This window comes from Elephantulus edwardii, unplaced genomic scaffold, assembly GCF_000299155.1.
Source record: "Elephantulus edwardii isolate Elephantulus edwardi_28Jun2011 unplaced genomic scaffold, EleEdw1.0 scaffold00140, whole genome shotgun sequence".
Lineage (NCBI taxonomy): Eukaryota > Metazoa > Chordata > Mammalia > Macroscelidea > Macroscelididae > Elephantulus > Elephantulus edwardii.
The window spans coordinates 1,378,018-1,400,465 of record NW_006399890.1 but is presented as its reverse complement, the minus strand read 5'-3'; the positions used below and the strand labels follow the sequence as shown (position 1 = coordinate 1,400,465).

General features: G+C 39.5%; 1 pseudogene; it reads left to right on the top strand.

Annotated features, from left to right (window-relative positions):
- The window catches only part of LOC102857977, a 114,387-nt pseudogene that overhangs the window by 76,488 nt on the left and 15,451 nt on the right, over positions 1-22,448 (top strand).

Sequence of the window (22,448 nt, the reverse complement as noted above, 5' to 3'; positions counted from 1 at the left end):
TCCATTCATTTGTTGATGGGCACTTAGGTTGTTTCCAACTCCTTGCTATTGTGAACAAAGCTTCAATAAACATGGGTGTGAGGGAACCATCTTGTACATTGATACAATTAGAAAATTCTCAACTCATCTCATTAGTTTGTCATCAGTAATGAATATTGTAACTATGGTCAGATAACGATGTAGATGTTCCTTTGATCACTAAGAAGGCTGAAATTACCTGAGCCATCAGGTAAATGAGCCATGCCTCGTTTTTTTGTTGTTGTTGTGGTTATGCATTTTAGTTAAACTCTTATTTATTGGGATTTACTAAAAGTTTACACAGCAATTTAGTTTTCCATTCACAATTTATGCACACTTTGTTGGTGACATTATTTGCAATCTGCTCAGTATAAGAGCACTTCCTCTTAAGCCCTCCCTACATTTCCTTTCCATTCATCCATCTTTCTTGCCTTCTGAACTTTGCTTTCAGGGAAACGTTTCCACTCTATTCCATGATGGCTTATTCTGAGAGATCCATGAACTATACTTATTCCATATCATTATCAATTGACTATGATGTGTTTTATTACAAGTTTCTCTCCAGTGAGAATTTATCTGTGGGTTGAAGTGTTTTCTTCTGGAGCGTTACTTTTGCCCAATCTCTAAGTGGTTTCTCTGGCTTGTTGGTGGCCATCTTGAGTACTAGCTTCCACTGTCTTGGAACCACTCTTTATGGTGGTTTCTGTACTATTAATTTCCTGATCTTGAGGCTTGAACTTCAGAGCAAATTCTTTTCTCACCTAGAACTGAGGAAGATTGAGTTGAGTTTCCTGATCATCACTTAGTGTCAGTCAACAGATACGTCCTACTTTAACTTCAGTCCTCTTTTCACTAAAGGTCAGAGACCTGATTTTATGCCAGTGTCTTAGTTTCAATTCCTAATCCAGAATTCTTTTTTTCCCTCTATGTTCCAGTTAGGATTTTAAAGTTATGACATTGTAAAGGCCTATACCTCCTTTTCTTTCTTAGACATTTCATCGTTGTTGTTGTTATGTGCCACCAAGTCACTTGCAACTCATAGTGATCATATTTACAACAGCTCTAAACCCTGCTCTATCTTGACCCAGCATTATTGTCTCTGACACATCCACCCCCATTACCCCAGGCACTGAGTCAGTCCATCTCATTAGTCTTCCTCTCTTGTGCTGTCCCTCCACCCTCCCAAGCATGATGTCCGTCTCCAACGACTGGTCCCTCCTTGTAACATGCCTGAAGTATGTCAGACAAAGCTTCAGAATCCTTGCTTCCAAGGAGCAGCCTAGTTTCACCCTCTTCAGGATGAACGTGTTTGTTTTCTTAGCAGTCCGTGATATATTCAATAGTCTTCTCCAGTATCACAGTTCAAAAACATTAATTCTCCTTCTACCATCCCTATTCATTGTCCAATTTTCAAATGCATAGCAAGTAATTGTGAAGACTATGGCCTGGATCAGGCACACCTATGTCTCTAGATTGATATCATTGCTCTTCAGTACTCTGGAGAGGTTCCTGACAGCAGATTTTCCCAATACAACTCATCTTTTGATTTCCTGGTTGCTGATACTGAGAATATTGATTGTGGAGCCAAACTGTTAACAATCTCAGTCTCCTCACTGTCTATAATGGTGCTGCCAATCAGCCCAGTGGTGTGAATCTTTGTTTTCTTGATGTTGAACTTCAATCTAATTGAAAGCTGCAGTCCTTCACATTCTGCAGCAAGCATTTCAGGTCCTCCTCAGTTTCAGCAAGCAAGGTTGGGTGTCATCTGCATGACATAAGTTTTTTATGAGTCTTCCTCCAATCCTGATGTCACATTCCTCCTCAGAAAGACCAGACACCAGACTCTCAGATGATCTGTTCCGCATATAGATTGAAAAGGTATGGAGATAGGACACATCCCTAGCTACACTCGTCCTGATTTTGAACCATGCAGTATTTCGTTGCTCTGTCTTCACAGTTGCCTCTTGGTCCAAGTATAGGTTTCACAGAAGCACAATCAAATGTTCTGGGATTCCCATTCTTCTCAAGGTTAGCCCCAGTTTGTTGTGATCCACACAGTCAAAAGCCTTCACATAGTCAATTAAACACAGATAGACATGCCTCTGGTACTTTTTGCTTTCAGCCAAGATACATCCAACATTATCTATACTATCCTTAGTACCATGACCTCTTCTAAACCCACCCTGCACATCTGGCAGTTTTGGTGATGTGCTGTTCCAGTAGCTTTTGGATAATTTGTACATTTTATCTAGCTTCTCTAAGTGCTCTGTTGACCTAGTGGACAGTAGTTACACTACCAACCCAAAGGCAGGCAGTTTGAATTCACCTGCTGCTCTTTGGGAGAAAGATAGGCAATCTCCTCTCATATGATTTATCCATTGAAGGGTCAGCTATGAGTTTGTTCTGACTTGAGAGCAATGAGCTTGAAGGTTGTTTTTCCCCCATCCCAGGTATTGTTTGCTGTTGTTTCTGGGTGCTATGAAGACAACCACAACTCATAGAGCCCTTACATTGTTCTTCGGAACAACAGATCTGGACCTTGACCTGTCCTGGACCGTCTTCATTTTCTGTTACACTCACACTTATTGCAGAAGTCATGGTGTCAATTCTCCTAGCTGAGGACCTTCATCTTTTCTACTGACCCTCCACCTTTCCCAGCATGGTGTCTCCCCCCCCCCCAAAGGACTGATCCCTCCTAATCACATGTCCAAAAGTGTATGAGATCAAATGTCACCATTCTTGCCTCTAAAGAGCACCCAAGTGACACTTCCTTCAAGACTAGATTTTTGTGGGTTTTTTCCCCCTATTGACAGGGGCAGGGATTTCAGGTTGTCACATTTTCCATCTGGCCAAAACAAATCTTTGTCCTTGTTACTTCTTCAGGCTGTAGAGGTCAAATTGCTTGTGCCTGAGCTGTTTTATGTACCTGCTATTGCACAAGTAGGAAACATGAAGACTCACAAGCAAATCTTGAAAACAGTGATTCACCTTCAACTGCCTTCTCACCCAGAACCTTCTCTTTTCCCTCCTCTGTCTTCTGCAGTATCTCTTTTGTCCTTCATCATTGCCCCTACCCTCCCAGGATACTCTGAGCTCCTCTGGGGACATCACTACCATTGCTGTGTTTTTCCTTCTGTTTTTTGTGGAAATGTGCCTCACCAGTATCTCTGCACTGTCCAAAGTGTCCAGGTGACAATTAGCTAATCTGATAAGCTCATTCATGCTAATGTGCTAATGAAAGAGGACTACAGAAGATGGCTGTCCTTCCCCTACCTCCTAATCAGGGGCCCTTCTTCTCCTGCCAGGTAACATATGTGCAGAGCAGCAGTGATCTTCAAGGGACCATGACCCGGCTTTAGTCCTCTAACCTGGAGGATTGACATTCATGGAATGAGATTTTTAAATCAAATAGGAGGGGTAACTGCATTGCTACAGGTAAGAGAGGGTTAGAGGCAAGCAAAACTGGCCCTAAGAACATAACATGACCTACTATTAAGGCAGAGGTAGCATTAACCCTTTTCATACCTGAATGATGAGTATAAAGAGAATTTCTCAAACTCTCCCTTTATCTTAACAAAATTACTCTTCCTGGAAAATCTCCCTGGGAATTAAGAATCAGAATTCATCAGAACAAAACCACATTGAATTTATTGCTATGTTTTTCCCCTTTATTAAAATCCATGGGAATGGTTTAGATCTTTTGGCAGGGTTGGCAGGGGAGTGCTGGGTCCTTAAGTTGGACGTCAGAGCATGCAGGATTGACTTTAGACAGAACCGGTACATGATTTTCATTTTGTGTTTTAATCCCCTCTCTTCCTGTACCTCATTCTACTTGTTCTCAGTCTCTGAGGTGCTACGATGATAGTGGCTCAAAGGAGATACAAATAATGAGCCTTCAGCTCCATTAAGGAGGCCAAGTCTTGCAAGAAAGAGGTACTTGCATAATTTTTTGTATATTCACAAAAGAAGATATTTTGTCATTATGCTATAGGGTCTTGAAGGGAGTTCTAGTGGTCTAGTGAGTCAGGAGTTGTGCTGCTAATCCAAGAATGGCATCTCTCCAGTGGTTTGAATCAGGAACAAGATGGACATTCTCCTTCCATGAGATTTACAACCTCCAAAAATCCCCTGGAGGGGCAGCTATGAATGGGTTCTGATTTGACACCATTGAGATGAGTGAGTGAGTGAGTGAGTGACGTTATGGAATCTAAGAAGAATAAACATGACAGTTAATGGATTTTTCTTTTTTTTTGTACAACTAGTGGGTAGCTATCTAATTGCTTAAATCTGATAATTACTTTATCAGATAGAATATTGTGATTAATGTCTTTCCTTTTTAAAAAAGTTTTAAAATTATTATTGTACTGGTTTATTTACAAAGTTTGGATACGTTGTTTTTTACACGGGAACATTCCCAATTCCTTCGTCCCTGCCCCACAACCCATCAAATTGTACGACCCTGTGATTAACAGTCCTCCCAACCCCCGACCCATCCTCACCCCTCTGCTTCCACCCTCCCCCCTTGGATCCTCATACTCATTCTACAATAATTGTTTTATACAATATTTGTATAAACATTGGAGAGGATGTGGCGAAATAGGAACTCTTATACTTTGTTGGTGGGATTGTAAAATGGTACAACCATTCTAGAAAGCAGTTTGGTGCTTCCTCAAAAAGCTGAACATAGGCAAGCTCTGGTGGCCTAGTGGCAAGAATCTGCACTGCAATCCCAGAGGTATGCAGTTCAAATCCACCAAATGCTCAGAGGGAGCAGGAGAAACAATCTCCTCCTATACCTGTCACATCCGATTTGATGGTACACACACACACACACACACACACACACACACACACACAAATAAGAGTTAAATAAAAACTTTAAAAAAAAGCTGAACATAGAAATTCCATATGACCCAGCTATTCCAATCCTTGGAATATACCCTGAAAAATGAGAACTGAGGCACAAACGGAGACTTGTACACCAATGTTCATAGCAACATTCTTTACCATTGTAAGAACATGGAAACATCCCAGATGTCCAACCATAATCGAATGGATTGAGAAATTACAGTACAGTCACACAATGGAATACTATGCAGCATGCAGGAACAATGATTTTATAAATTACTACCTAACTTGTGAGGAACTGGAGAGCATCATGCTAAGTGACAATCTTATAAGACAAATACTCTATTATTGTAGAATGTCTTTCTTTTGTCTTTCTCTTTCCACTTTTCATGTCCTTGTTCTTGTTCTTGTTCCAGGATTCAGATTTACAGACCACATGAAAATGTTCCCTTCCCTCTGGTTTCTTCTTGGACTTGGTTAATGGAGAGTATTAGTAAGAGACTAGTTGTTAGATACCATTGAGTCAACTACAACTGAAAGTGACCCTAAGAACAATAGAGCTGAACCCTTCCTAATCCGGATCAACATCATCATCTTCATGTTCAAGCCCATTGTGAAAGTCAGCTGTCAATCCACCTTGCTGAAGGTCTTCCTCTCTTTCACTGACTTCTACCTTTCCCAGCATGATGCATTTTTCCAAGGACTATGTTCTCCTGAAAACATACCCAGAGTATGTGAGACAAACTTTCACCATGCTTGCCTCTAAGAAGCACTCTAGTTGCACTTCCTCCCAGACAGATTTGGTTGTTCTTCTGGCAGTCCATAGTATGTATGTATATTCAATACTCATTTCTTAATATCACAATTCAAAAACATTGACTCTTCTTCTGCCTTCCTTCTTCATTGTCTACCTTTCATATGTACAGGAAGCAGCTGAAAATACCATGTCTTGCATCAGGTGCACTTTAGTCTTAAACTGTCAGCATTGCTCCTTAACCCTTTAAAGAGGTCCAATAACAGCAGATTTCCTTAACATCTTTGGATTTATTGACTGCTGTATCCATGGGTGTTAATTGTGGATCCAAGAAAAATTAAACCCTTGGCAACTTCAGCCTTTTCTCCATCTATCACGATGTTGCATACTTGTCTAGTAGTGAGGAGTCTTGTTTTCTTGATGTTGAGATGTAATCCATTTTGAAGGTTGCACTCTTTCATTGTCTTCTGTAAGTGCCTCAGGTCTTCACTTTCTACAAGCAAAGTTGTGTCATCTGTATAGCCCAGGTTGTTAATGAGTTTCCTTTTTATCTTGATGCCACCTTATTCTTCACATAGTCCAGCTTCTCTAATTACTTGTTCGATACACAGATTGAATAGGTAAGGTGAAAGCACATGAAGCACATCTTTCTTTATTTTAAACCATACAGTGTTTCCTTGTCTTATTTGAACAACAGCTTCTTGATCGATGCAGAAGTTTCTAATAAGCACAATTAAATGTTCTGTGATTCCCATCTTCTCAATATTAGTCAGAAGTTGTTATGATCCACACAGTCAAATGCCTTTGCATAGTCAATAAAACACAAACAAACATCTTTCTGATATTCTATACTTTCAACTAAGATTCCTCTGGCATCAGCAATGATACCCTCTTGCAATGGCCTTTTCTGAATTGAGCTTGCACTTCTGTATATTCTCTGTCAAAGATGTTCTAGCCTTTTTCAATAATCTTCAGCAAGATTTTACTTGCATATGATATTCATGATATTGTCCTATACTTTCCACATTTTTTGATCACTTTTTTAAAAAATGGTAACGATTATGGATCTTTTCTAGCTGGTTGACCAGGTAATTGTTTTCTAAACTTGTTGGCATATATAAATGATCTTCTTCAGCACTGCATCTGTTTTCTGAAACACCTCAATTAGTATTCTATCAATTCCATCCTGGGGGCTTATTTTTTGCCAATACCTTCAATGAAGCTTGGACTTCTTCCTTCAACACTGTTGGCTCTTGATCTTCTGCTACTTCCTTAAATAGTTCACCGGAAACCGGTTCTTTTTGGTACAACGACTGTGCATTCCTTGTACTTTCTTTTGAGCTTCCTGAATAATTAAATATTTTTTACTCATAGAATCCTTCAGTGTTGCTTGGATTTGTTCTGCAATTCTTTGAGCTTGCTGCTTCTTTGAATTTGGTTTTCTAACTCCAGTACTTCGCACATTTCATTATACTACTTTGCTTTGTCTCCTCAACTTCCCTTTGAAGTCTTCTGTTCGCCTCTCTTCCTAGAGTATTTCTTCCCCTTGTTCTTGCTTCTCTTCATTCCATTTCAAGTTCAAAAACTCTTATGACATCTGTTTTGTATTGGCAGCACAACTCCTTACCCTCCAGGCCACCAGAGCTCTTAACTTCCATTTTAATCTTGTCTTACTTCCCTGTTTGTGTAATGATATTTTGCTTTCTTCATGGGCGATGTCTTCTCATCTTTTGTGATCTTTGGTCATTTGTGTTCAAGGCATCAAATCTATTCATAAAGTGGTTTAAAATTTAATTGGGATAGACTCAAAGTTGTACTTTGATTCTCATGGACATGTTTTCATTTTCTTCAGCTTCACTTTGGATGTGCATGAGTGGTGATGATCTGTTTCACACAATCCTGGCCTTCTTTTGACTGCTGATGTAGAACCTCCCAACATCTCTTCTCATAGTTGTAGTCAATCTGATTCTTGTGTGAGGTCATCAAGTGAGGTCTATGTGTTTAGGCAAATTTTTTAAAAATGGTATGTGTGATAAATAAATGATTCATTGTACAAAATTCTATCATGAGATCTCTCCAGCCTCCTCTCTTTCACTAAGATCACATTTTCCAACTACCAGTGTTTTGTTGGTTCCAGCTTTGCATTCCAGTCACTGATTATTATTAATGCATCTTGATTGCATGTTTGATCACTTTCAAACGGCAAAAGTTTGTAGAAAGCTTCAATGTCTTCATCTTTGGCTTTAGTAGTTGTGTATATTTGAATAATAGCTGTATTAACTGGTCTTTGTAAGCTTAGGATCACCACAGCATTGCACTTCAGAATAGATCTTGAAATGCTCTTTTTTTACTCTGAATGCTACACCATTCCTATTCAATTTGTCATTCCTTGCATCGCCAATCTTATGATGGATTAAAGATAGCCAGTAAGAGTCCATTTCAGGTCTTAGGATGTCGATCTTTGTGTATTCCATTTTTCCATTTCATTTTTGACAGCTTCCAATTTTCCTAGTTTCAAAGTTCACGCATCCTGTGTTCCAATTAGTATTGGATAGTGGCAGCTGTTTTGCCTCCTTTTGAGCCTTGTAACATCAGCCAGTGCTAACACTTCGTTGGATGAAACCTTTGCTCCACCCTAATCATTATTGTAGACTCTAAGGAGACAGCTCTTCCCCAGTTGTGTTTTGAAAGTCTTCCAATCTGAAGGACTCGTCTTCTGGCATGATATGCAACACTGTTCTCTTATTATTCATGAAATTTTAAAATGTCTGATGGATGAGCAGTCCTGCTTTTTATTCTATCTTGTCTGTAAGTTCTGCTAAAGCCTGTGCACATCCCAAAGGCAAGCAATTCGAATCCACCAGACACTTCCGCTGGAGAAGGAAGGGAACTCTCCTCCTGTACCAGTCAGATCTGATTTGACGGTACACAACAAGAAAAGGGGGGCAGGATAAAGCCTGTCCACAGTGGGTGACCATGCTGGCATTTGAAATTCCAGTGACACAAGTTCTAGCATAACAGCAGCACACAAACCACCAAAGTATGGCAAATGGACAGAAGAGTGGTGGAGGAGGCTGGACCAAGAGCGAGAAATGAATGGGATGTTTAGACTCACAGGTCTCTTCCAGCATGTTCGCTGCTACAGGTTGTCTCTCGCTTCATTGCAAATCTTATTTCTTAGAAGACCCTCTGCAGACGGCTTTTTCTGTCTTTGACATCTAGTAATCTGCTTCTTCTAGCTTAGCTTTCCCCCTTGCAATTTCCTGTGCTGTGCCCAAACTTCTGTAGCATCTTTTCATTAAACTTTCCTCAAATTTTCCCAATTTGAGTGTGCCATATAGACTTCCTGTAGAAAATCAGATAAAATATTGAAATACTTTTTATTTGTGTTTGTGCAGGCATATATATATATATATATATATATATATATATATATATCTTCTTCAAAAAGGAATGTGCATAAGTCTCCTGAAGACATAGTTGCATTCATAAGGGGCAATATTGCTTCTTTCCTAAAAGTTTATGAAGTTTTTTAGGTATTTGTGGAGAGTTGCTATGATAGAATCAATGTTCTTATTTTTTAACAGGAAGGAATCACTGATTTCTTAAGGGTAATAATCTAGTTCCTTCCAAGAAATGTTTCAAATGGTAATAACTGTTGTAATATTGAAAAATGCACTTTAATCATAGTAACATTTCAAATGGGCTTTAAAAACATTGTGGGAGCGTTTGCTATGAAGATGGCACCTAAAGTGAAGTAGGAAACCCCTGCCCCTCCCAAAACTGAAGCCAAAGCAAAGGCATTAAATGCCAAGAAGGCAGTCCTGAAGGGCATCCACAGCCAAAAAAAAAAAAAGAAGACCCATATGTCACCCACCTACAGGTGGCCTAAGATACTGAGACTCCAAAGGCAGCCCAAATACCCCCCGAAGAGCAACCCCAAGATAAAAAACTTGACCACTATTCCATCATCAAGTTTCCTCTGAGTCAGCCATGAGGAAGGTAGAAGGTTACAACACACTTATGTTCATTGTAGATATCAAGGCCAACAAGCACTAAATTAAACAAGCTGTGAAGAAGCTTTGTGACCCTGATGTAGCTAAGATCAACACTTAGATTAGGCCTGATGGTGAGAAGAAGGCCTATGTTCGATTTATGATGCTTTGGATTTTGCCGACAAAATTGGGATCATCTAAACTGAGTCCAGCTGGCTAATTCTAAATACAAATTTTCTCACCAAACAAACAACATTGTGGAAGATCTCTTTCTCCCAAGTTGCATTCAACACTGTGTAGATGCCTGAGGGGCAGATTGTCTTTCTCTGTGTCCTGTATATATGACTTAATCCCTTATCTAGATTGTGCATGAATAATAAAGATCACTTATGTCATGTGATGTGTACTATTAAACCATTTTAAGGGCTAGGCTTTAATGAACTAAAAATAATACAGTGTATCACTGAGCCTGAGCTGATGAGGCTGTAGCCTCTCCCCAGCCTGAAAAGTCTAGAACTCAAATGTCCTGTTTTCTGTATTTTATTCATGTTGTGGCTAGAGGTATGGATTCAGAGGATGTTCTGAATCGGATATGCATGTTGTTCCTGCTATGTGTTGTTGAGTCACTTGTGACTGAACCCTGAACCTTATGCTCCGAACCCTGACTTTGACACACCTACCCCCATTATTCCAGTTACTGTGCCAATCCATCTCCTCCAGGGTTTTCCTCTCCTGTGCTGTCCCCCTACCCTTCCAAGCATAGTGTCCTTCTCCAAGCACTGATCCCTCCTGGCAACATGCCCAAGGTATATGACACAAAGCTTCAAAATCCTTGCCTCTGAAGCTCTGGTGGCCTAGTGGCAAGAAGCTGCACTGCAACACCAAAGGCACGCAGTTCAAATCCACCTGATGTTCCACTGGAGAAGGAGCAGCAACTTCCTCCTGTGCCAGTCGGATCTGATTTGATGGTACACAACAAGAAAATACATACATACATACATACATACATACATACATACATACATACATACATACATCAATCCTTGCCTCTAAGGAGCGATTTGATTTTACCCTCTCTAGGACAAACCTGTTTGTTCTCTAGGACAAACCTGCTTGCTCTCTTGGCAATCCATGGATGTTCATTACTCTTCTCCAGCACTGTAAATTCAATACATCAATTCTTCCTTTTTTTTAAAAAAAAGTAATTTTAATGAACGTTTACAGAGGTTTTGGATTTCCATACATTCATTGTTGCCTTTTTCTCCCTGCCCACCCCTCCCCCCAGTTTGCTGTTCTTTATGAAAAGTAATAGAAAAATTATTTCATTGGTATAGAACTACCACCACCAACCCCCCCCCCCCGCCCTGAGTACACTCCACTACGCAACCTTCATTGTGGACTCTTGTCATAACCATAATACCCAATCATATATTGCTTTCAAACAGTTCTCTCCCTCATCTGTTTCAATGCAGTATACATAATTTATCCAATTTTTCTCAGTCTCACCCCAACCCTGATGTCAGTCCCATTCTACAACAGTGGCACCATGCAGTACTTGTCCTTTTGTGACTGAGATATATAACTCAGCATAATGTCCTCCAAAGTTACACATTGCATGAGTTCCTTGTTTTTTTTAATGCAGCATAGTATTTCATTGTGTGACTACACCACAGCTTCTCTATCCATTTGTTTGTTGATGAGCACTTAGGTTGTTTCCAACTCTTTGCTATTGTGAACAAAGCCACAATAAACATGGGTGTGCATATAACTGGTTGGGTGGCAGTTATGGTTTCTTAAGGGTATATAACCAATAATGGAATTGCTGGGTCAAATGGTATTTCTATTTGCAACTTTTTGAGAGAGTGCCATACAGCCTTCCACAGTGGTTGCACCATTTTATACTTCCACCAACAGTGAATAAGGGTTCCAGTTTCTCCACAAACTCGCCAGCATTTGTTGCTTGCTGCTCTGTTAAATTTTGCTATTCTCACTGGGGCTCATAATTGTTTTGATTTGCATCTCTCTTAGAGCTAGGGATTTTGAACATTTCTTCATGTATTTGTTGGCCATTTGAATGTCTTCTTTGGTGAAGTGTCTGTTCATATCCTGTGACCATGTTTCAATTGGGTTATTTACCTGTATCTTGTGGTGGACATCAATTCTTCTTTTGTCACCCTTTGTCATTGTACAGCTCCCTGAGGTGCAGCAAGCAATTGTGAAGACCCTGGCCTGAATCAGGCACACCTTAGTCTCTAGACTGACATCGTTGCTCTGGAAAGTCCTTGATGGAGATTTTCCTGATGCTATTTATCTTTTGATTTCCTGACTGCTAGTGCCAAGAGTGTTGATTGTGGAGTCAACCAAGCTGAAATTGCATAGAGGTTATTTACTGCTACAAAACAAACTATCCCATAATTTAATGACTTAAATAAAAACTTACTTTCGCTTATGGTTTAGTGGATTGGCTGGATTTACTTTGATGGCTCAAGATTTTTATGGATCTACATAATTATAAAAATAAATCAGAAGAAACCAATTAAGATTTCATAATGAATTGTGAATTCACTATGGATCTGCCACACTTCTTGATACTAACCAAGACATTTAAAAAATTGTAATGTAGAGCAGAAGGTCTATTTCTGGAAAGTAAAGGAAATGCTCACCTTGATCTATATGTTCCTATTTTTTTCCTTTGCTTTTTATTCATTCACCATTGCACATCTTCCCTCTATGTTCCTGTTTTGAACTTTAGTCCTCTAAACAGTGGTGGATAGGCATGGTGCACTTTTAGAAGTCTGCTGTACATGGGGGACTCTACCCAGTTTGAGGTGAAGCAGGGAGAGTGACAGATATAATAAATGTGAAGGCCTGAGCCTTCAACATGGTCAAAGCACACATTTTTAAAGATTCTCCATTTTGTTTATTTCTGGATAGTACAAAAGCCTCCCAGGGTATGAATTCTAGCAATGAGAGTAGCTCCTGTATTTCCACTGACACAAAAGTATTGCTTTTTAATACAAGCTCTCCTCAGATTGCCAGGTAAAACCTTTCTTCAATTACATCCCATTACATGTGAGAGTTAATTTTTATTGCCTGAATTGCGAAAAAGTATGTATACATATATGTAGCACAAAAAAAGAAAAACCAAAGTGCTCACAAATCTGCTGAAAATTTTTAATTGGTGTGAGACTGTCTTCTGGTCCACTTACTCGGAAATTAATGATTGTGATGAAATATAAAAGATTGGCCATCTTTCTTCCACGGATAAACTGATGAATTTGAACCACATCCCTTTGCATTGGTAGCATAATTCCTTACAATTAAGCCACCAGAGTTTAATTGAGACTATGGTCTTTTATAAAAAATATTTTTTAAAATGGTTTGCATATAATAATTCATGTACATTATATTGTATATATGATGTTACTGTGTACCATCAAGTCAGAATCGACCCATAGCTGACCCTCTAGTGGGTTTTCAGAGGCTGTTAATCGCACAGGACGAGACTGTCCACCCTTCTCTTGTGGAGCAGCTGGTGGAGTTGAACTGCATGCCTTCGGGACTGCTGCTCAGGCCACCAGAGCTCCCTTTTATATGCATACTTGTATTTTATACTATCAGGATTCATATTTGTTGTTCTTAGGATTGCTATGAGCCATACTTGACTCGATGGCACCCAGCAGTGATGATTGGCTCTTACTGAAGGAGCCCTGATGTCACAATGTTCAAGTTCTCCCTAAGGAAGTTCTCATGAGGTAGTCTGTAAAGAGTTGTGCTACTAGTGCAGTTTAGCCCGTGTTTTGACTGGGGGACAGAGGGGTGTTTTACAGTCTTAGAAACCCAAAAGACCACCTTTGAATTGTGACCTTCTATATGCCTGATACAGGCCATGGTCTTTGCAATCACTTGTTATGCATCAAAGAGTTCGACAATGACTAGGGAGGATAGAAGGAGAATTGATGTCTTTGAGCTTTGATAGTGGAGCAGAGTATTGAGGGTACCATGGACTGCTAAGAAATTCATCCTAGAGAGGGTTAAACCAGGCTGCTCCTTGGAGGCAAGGACTCTGAGGCTTCATCTGACATACTTTGGTCATGTTGTAAGGAGAGACTGGTCCTTGGAGAAGGACATCATATTTGGGAGAGTGGAGGGACAGCGCAGGAGGGGAAGACCCTCTATGAGGTGGATTGATTTGGTGACTAGGGTAATCGGGATGGGTGTGTCAGAGACAGTGAGATTGGCACAGGACAGAGCAGAGTTTAGGGTTGTTGTAAATAGAGTCGCTATGAGTCGCAAGCGACGTGATGACACATAACAACAACATATGGCAATGAGTTTTGAGTCCTATTCAGAATTTTTTTTTTTACTTTTTATTGTGATGCGAGTGAAAGTTTACAAAAATTGATATTCCATTCAACCATTATACATATTTCATCCCATAACTTTGATTGCAATCTCCACACCTCACCCTTCCCACTATCTATCTGTAATTCTTTCATCCTTCTTCTTGTTCTTAGGTTTTGTCGAGTTGACTATGACTCATAGCAACCCTGTGAACAATAGATCTGAACCCTGGCCTATTCTGTGCTGTCCTCACAATCTCTGACACACTTGAGCCTATTGTTGAAGTCATGGTGTCAATTTACCTGGTTGAGGCCCTGCCCCTCCACCTTCCCAAGCATGATGTCCCTCTTCAAAGAATAGCCCCTCCTAGCAATAAGCTCAAAGGATGTGAGAGAAAGCTTTATCATCTTTGTCCCCCTCTCTCCCTCCTTGCTCTCTGAGCTCTATCACTGAGTCAATGCTGTGATTTGGAGCTTTATAGCTGAGTGTTCTAAGGACTGAGTACCTCCTTGATATTATTGTTCACCTTGTAGACCTACTATTTGCCTGAAAGTTATGACACAGACAGGATTTCAGCACCAGGTTAAAAGGATAGCTAAGGATCATAATCTTAGGGATTCCACTGGTCTCTATTAGACTAGTAACCCTAACCATTTTAATAATTTTGAGTTTTGTTCTACACTCAACTCCCCCTCTTCTCAGGACTCTGTACTTTGAAACTTTTCTAGTAGTTATTAATGGTAGCCAAGCATCTTGCTCTTCTGGTCTTGGGGTCTTGTAAATTGAGATCTTCAGTGTCTAGTAGTGCTGTGGACTAATTTCCATGCATCTTTTAATTTCTTCACTCTTCTTTGTTCTAGATAATGGTTGCACCTTAGATGGTTACTTATAACCTTTTAAGACCCCTATTACTACCAAACAATGTAGCATATGGAAGATTGCCTTTCTTGGCTATGTTATGCCAATTGCCCTTGATGGGCCCTAAGCCTATCATCCTAAAGCCCCACAATCAGCCCTTTAGGGTATTAGGTGGTTAAGAAACTGATCTATTGTTTCCTGTCTACTGTGTAGTTGGAAATATTTGCAGCATTTAGAAACACACATGTAGAAATTTGCTAAATTTGTGTATGGTAATAGGTGTAGTCCCTTTCCATTCTCCCTCCCTTTTTTTTTTTAAAAAAAAAGTTATTATTCATTTCAATGAAAATTTACAGGGACTTTGGCTTTCCATTCATTCATTGTTGCACTTTTCTCCTCTCCCAACCCTCCCCCGTAGTACACTACCCTCTTGGAAAAGTAAAAGACAAATTCTTTCATTTTTTTACAATCCCTCCCCCTAGGTCCACTCCACTATGCAGCCTTCGCTCTGGACTACTGTCATGACAAAAATACCTAATCACATATCCCTTTTAAACAGTTTTCTCCCTCATCTGTTTCAAAGCAGTATACATTATTGAACCCATCTTTCTCAGTTTCCCCCCAACCCCAAGGACAATCCTGTTTTACAACAGTGGCACCATGCAGTATTTGTCCTTTTGTGACTGAGAGACTTCACTCGGTGTAGTCCCTTTCATTCAACCATGTCTGTTTATCTGACTTATCTATGTAATTTATCTTGTTGTTGTTAGGTGTCATTGGGTCAAGTATGACTCACAACAATCCTATGACCAACAGATCTGAACCCTGTCGTATCTTGTGTCATCCTCGTAATCTCTGACACACTTGAGCCCATTGCTGCAGGTATAGTGTCAATCCACATTGGTTGAGGGCCTTTCCTTTCCTTCATCGCCCCTTCATCTTTCCAAGCATGATGCTTCCCTCTAAGGAATAGCCTCCTCTAGCAACATGCCCAAAATGCATGAAATGAAGCTCTATCATGTTTGCTTCTTAGGAGGACTCTGGCTGCACTTTCTCCAAGACATATCTGTTTGTTATTCTGACAGTCCATGGGATGTTCAGTTGTCTTCTCCAACACCACAGCTCAAAGGCATCAATTTTTTTTAAAGAAAATTTTTGTTTTATATTGATTTACTTACAAAGTTTGTATACATTGTTTTTCACACCAGATCTTTCCCATTTCCTTTACCCACTTCTCCCTCTACCTATCAAATTATGTGACCCTATGACAAACCCCTCACCCCAGTCTATCCTCACCCCGCTGATCCCCTTCTCCCCCCTTGGCTCCTCACACACGTTCTATAATAATGGTGTTATACAGTATTTGCCCTTCTGAGACTGAGTTAATTCACTTCGCATCATGCTCTCAAGTTCCTCCAAATTTAGGTAGTGATTTACAGAATTGTTACTCCTGCATGCTGTCTAGTATTCAATTATGTGAATGTAACATACTTTCTCAATCCATTTGATTGTTGTTAGACATCTGAGCTGTTTCCATGTTCATGTGATGATGAATAACGCTGATAAGAACATTGGTGTACAAACTTCTGTTTGTGCTTCAGTTCTAATTTTCTTGGGGTATATTCCAAGCAGTGAAATGGCTGGGTCATATGGAATTTCTATATTTAGCTTTCTGAGGAAACACCAAACTGCCTTCCAAAGTGGTTGTACCATTTTACAATTCTACTAACAGTGCAAGGTTCACACAATCTTGTGAGAGCAAAGCGAGCAGCTGACTTCATCTGGACTGAGCAGTGGCAAAGGAAGGACACTTTATAGATGGGATTACATGTTTGCAGAACCTTGAAGGGTAATCATCAAAGATAAATGGACAAACACACTTCAGTACATGCACACAATGGAAAATGATGCAGCATTAAAGAAGAATAAACAATTTGAGAAATATCACAAATAGAATTAATTTTGATGGCATTACATGAAATGAAATCAATTGAAAGTAAAAATAAAAGTAAAAGAAGAGAGAAGGAAATGACGGAAGGGTATTCCAGCCTGAAAGACAGCATGTGCAAAGGTAGGAGGATTCAAAGAGCCAATGAAGTGTTTGAGGAATGAGTGGCAGAAGTTCTTTGTGACTCCTACAAAGACAGAGTAATGAGTAGATGTGGCTAGAGAGTCCTTGTGGATATAAGGACTCCTCATTTTATTCTGTAGATGTTAAGAAACGTATGAAAAGTTTTGGGTTTTTTTTTTAAAGTTTTAAAGAAGGTGATTAATGAGCTTCTTTAAATTGGCTAAAGGAAGTGAATGAAACTAAGTGTTATGCTGTTGACCCAAAGGAATGTGATTTGAACTCACCAGCTTCTCCGAGGGAAAAATATGGGTAGTCTCCTCCCATACGATTTACTGCCTCTGAAAGGATCAGCTATGGATTGGCTCCAACTCAACAACACGTAACAACAACAACCTACAAAGTGGGTATAAATAGATCCATTAAGAGATATTACCATGATCCAAATCCATCCTAGGAGCTGTTCCAGGAGAAGAGAACATTCTAAATATGAGCGTCTTCTATACACATTCTTTTATTAAGACATTAACAGAAGAGGCAATTCCAGTATGAGGGACATCCATTAACAATAGCACTGGGAGTAGTTCGCAAATTCATTGTCACTACTTCCTTTCCAAGATTTTGGGCACTGTTGTAGGAGTAGCTGTGACTGGGATATATACATAATTTCTCAAACTCAAAAGATTCAAAAGAATCTGGTTTGGGCAACAAAGCAGATGAAAACTCCATTGTGTAGTATGCTCTAGTGGCCTGTGGTAAGAAGTTGCACTGCAATGGTGAAGGCACGCGGTAATCATCCATCAGCTGCTCCATGGGAGATAGGTGGGCACTCTCCTCCCATGCGATTAACTGCCTCTGAAAACCCACTTGGAGGGTCAGCTATGAGTCAGTTCCAAATTTATTGTTCACAACAACAACAATATAGAAAGTAGAAGAGAGGGGCAGACAGTATGAATTCTTTGATGTGGGACTTCAAGCTGTGAAGGGTACACAAAACATTCAGATGGAGGTGATCAGCAAACAACTTATACTGAAACAACTTATACTTATGTGTCTACTTTCTTTTTGCTACTTACAAAAGTTTTTTTAAGAACAACGAGAATGTTGCTGCACTATCTATGCAGAGTCTCATAATCTGTACAGTGTGCAGAACTGATTGAATTGAATTGTTGAATTAGACAGTAGATTCAGTGCGAGATCTGGGTAAGGGAATGAGACAAATGTTTGCTTTCAGGGGCTAATGAAAATGATGTTGCTGCCATATTTAACATCTGCAAAATACTACGTTTCTTCTCTAAGTACATCTGTCTGATTTCTCAGTGTAAAGTAAGCTCTTTTGGTGACAGCATATATCATTTTGGGGTCTATTTGCAGAGAAGCGGGAGAGCTTACTAGGAGCCAGGACTCAAGAGTCCGTTGGCTCGGATTGGAAACACAGCTTTCTTACTTTCTATGTGTGACCCTGAGCAAGTCTCTCCCTTGTGCCTTAGTTCTTCGTGTATAATACGGTGATAATAATAACACCTTCTTAAGGAATCTTTGTTGTGTTTAAGAAGGTCTTCAAGCTACTAAATGAACAAAACCACTTCTTAGTCTAGGTGTAAATTTAAGAAATTAAGAAAATTAAAGTTTTATCCTTTCTCCATACCTATTCAATCTGTGTCCTAAGCAAATCATTTGAGAAGCTGGACTATACGATGAAGGTGGCATCCAGATTGGAGGAGGACTCATCAACAACCTACATTATGAAGATGGTAACAATCTTACTTGCTGAAAGTGAAGAGGACTTAAAGCACTTGCTACAGAAGATTTTAAAAAAAAATACAGCCTTCAATATGGATTGCCTCTCAACATCAAGAAAATAAATTCTCTCCTCTGGACTGACAGGCAACATCATGATAGGTGGAGAAAAGACTGAAACTGTCAACAACTTTATCTTACTTGGATCCACAATCAATAATACACTTGGCACCAGCAGTCAGGAGATCAGGGGATGTCTTGCACTTGGATAGTATTCAGTCAAGAACCACTCCAAAATATTGAAAAGCAATAATGTATGTTTGAAGACTAAAGTGCACCTGATTAGGGCCATGGTCTTTTCAATAACTTGCTATGCATCTGAGAGCTAGACAATAGAATAGGATGACAGAAAAAGGATTGATGCCTTTGAACTGTGGTGTTGGAGAAGAATACGTAATACCCTGTTGGTGGCCAAAAGAACAAACAGATATCTCCTAGAGAAGGTACAGTCAGAGTGCTCCTTGGAGGCAAAGATGATAAAGTTTCATCTCATATACTTTTAGTATGTTGGTGGGAAATGTTATTCTTTGAAGAGGGACATCATACTTTGGAAGATGGGAGAGGGCAGTGAAAGAGAGGAAGACCCTCACCCAAACGGATTGTTACAGCTATTGCCACATGAGCTTAAGTGTGTCAGAAATTGTGAGGTTGGCACAGGATAGGACAACAGGGTTCAGATCTGGGTCATACTTGACTCAATGGCACCCAACAGCAACAACAATAATCTATAATCCAAACAACACCCAAAATTATCTTTTTATAAAGCAGGTCAAATCATGCCGCCCCTACAATGGTTCAGAGTAAAATCAAAAGTCTTTCTCATAGACTGCCACACCTTTTGTGTTCTGAGTGTCCTGCACTTTCCTGACCACATCTCTTACTCTTACCCTGCTCACTTTGCTCTGGCCAAATGCACCTCCTTGCTGTCTCCTCAAACTCACCAAGCACCCCCAGTTTCTTTACACTTGCTTTCTTTCTGTCCTGAACATTCTTCACCAAATATCAACATACCTTGCACCCTTTTGCCTTTTGAGTCTCACTCAGATGTCATCACCCTTTCCTTAATATCACACACTTTCATTCTTAGATCTCCTCTTCCCATTTCCTGCCATATTCATCTTTGTAATTACTCTCTCCTTCTAATATACCCTGGAACTTATTTGGGTTGTTCTCGATCTTCTTCTGCTAGAATGTAAACTGCATGGGGTTAAGGACGCTGCTGTGTTTGTTGAGTGAATGAATGATGCCTATCATATAACTAGAGTTCAGTTCAGGCTAGTTATGATTGCTCCTCAAACAAGTTCCATGTTCACTGTGCACTTGACACAGAGCTGTCTTGCTGCACTGCCAGTTCCAACAGGTTGGAGGCACTAGAAGAAAGGGCACCAATGTCTACTCCTTTCACATCTTCCATCTATAAACAATGTCCACTCACCTTGGACAACCATCTTGTTAAATGTATACATTTGAGGAAATAGGAAAACAAGAGAATGCTGTATGAGAAATCCATTTGTCATCTTTTAGAACTAGTTTAACAGCCTAAAGAAGAAAATTGTGTATACATAGCAACATTATTCTTTTGATATTAAATTAGTATTAAAATGGAATGGAAACTCCTCTTTTATTAGGCTCCTCTGGAGATGGACAAAGTAATTTTAAAGAAAAATGGTAAAAAACCCAGCTGCCCACAGCAGTAGGCTCCAAAATGCCCATTTTAATGAAAATACTTATTCTCAAACACATTTCATGGTTCGTAGGTAGTGATATGTGTCTACTTCATGCAAACGTTCAAACTGCTGGGCTGAGAAAATTGGAGAAAAGCATTTTGATAAAAAGAGCATTAACTGTATGAGCAAAACAAAGAAACGAAAAGAAAAAGAAATCTGCATCTTACTTCGGTTCTTCTGTCCATGTCAGAGCATTGCCCTTGACTTTGTGAGGGACTGTGAAGCCCTTCATAGCATTCGGGATGTTAGTGAGCGGTGTGGGCATTGATGGGCAGACTACTTTATATATGAATTCCTATTTACTTCAACAGAACAGACTTTTTCCCTCTTTCTCAGTGTTTCTAGATTTTAGCCAATAGGGGGGAAAAATCCACTCTGCTCAAACAACCAAATTCTGATTCAAAATTCTCCCAAAATGCCATCTTCCCCCGAGTACTATTTTGAGGCTGGGTTATTAAAGCCGCAGAAAGGTGTCCAATATTTTACAATTACCTTCTGAGCTCACCTCTCCTCTTGCTCTCTGCCCTGCAGAGCTTCTGCACCTGCCAAACTTCTGTTGACTTCCCAGGGACACCGGTCATGACTTCAACATGGCCAAGAAAATGCTGAAATACAAGCATGGCCAATGTAGACAAGCAGAAATTGAGATGGAGTGTTTCTAAAAATTTGACTCACCAGAGTTTTGAGGGACTTTTAAAAAGTATCTTTTTATCTCTCAGAATTCAGGGCTCAAATGTTGACAATTTTTAGGTAAGTTTGTCATTAGGTTAAAAAATCTGACAGCTAGTAATAGATACTTATTTGTGAGGCAATGCCTTTTATCTAATGAATACATTTCTGATTAAGGCATCTTCTAAAATTTGGTAAAATTATAACACATAAATACAGTGGCATTGATTACTGCTCTCCATATGCTTTTAACCTCTTCAAAGGAGCCATTAACATCACAGTCAGAAACACAAAGTTAAGTGCAGAGAATGTATGCAGGTACTGCAATTGGCTCTGGCTGCCAGTGCTAAACACTTTCAAAAATCATTGAATACTCTGGCTTAGAAGTTGAGAGACCTTGTCACGATGGCTTTAGGTAGCATGCTTCCTTTCTCCCACCCTCCAAATCTGAGCTCATTTAAAAGTGCTTCAGAGCTTTCTTTTACTTTAAAATTGTACAAGTTGTAATTAGACTTTATTAAACTTACTTTGTTCTTCTTATCTTCCAAATGCTGTATTTTTAACACAAATACCACCTGACATATATAGTTCTTTCCAAACCATTCAAACCCCTGGCACATTTATTTCCTAGTTTACATGTGCTATGTTCATGTATGTTATTTATATGGGTACATTATATGTAAAACTACAACACACACACACACACACACACACATACAATTTTGATTAATGTTTCTGATAAACTTGGCATTTTCTTTCAAAATACTAGTGGAAGGGCTAAATGTTCAATGGGCTAGTTGGTGGTTCCATGCATGCTTCCTGACCAAATCAGTGAGTAAACACTTTAAAAATGATTGAATGTACAAAAATTGTTGAAAAGTACATGGATGAGTCCCAAGAAAATCAACACTCAAATATGTAACACCATTCAAAGAAAACAAAACAGTTGCTAAGTGTTGATCACATAAAATTATGCACTGTTTTAAGAATTTTTATATATTAGTTCATCTCATCCTCACACCAAAGATCGTTTTCATTTTATAGATGAAGAAATTCATAGAAAGGATACATTATCCCATATCATATAGTTAGTAAAAGATCTCAACCTCCCCCCTAAAAAAAAAATTAAAAAGAAAAAAAGATCTCAACCCAGGCGGCCTGGCTCTATAGTCTGTACTTTTAAGCACTCATGTTTAATGGCTAGTTACTTGGGTGGTACAAATGGTTTGCTCTTTGCCACTGACTGAAGGGTTGGCAGTTTGAATGTACCCAGTGGTACCACTGAATAAAGGCTTGGCAATCCACCTCCAGAAGATTAGAGCCATTGAAAACAATATGGAGGGCTGTTCTGTACAGAAGAGCACAGA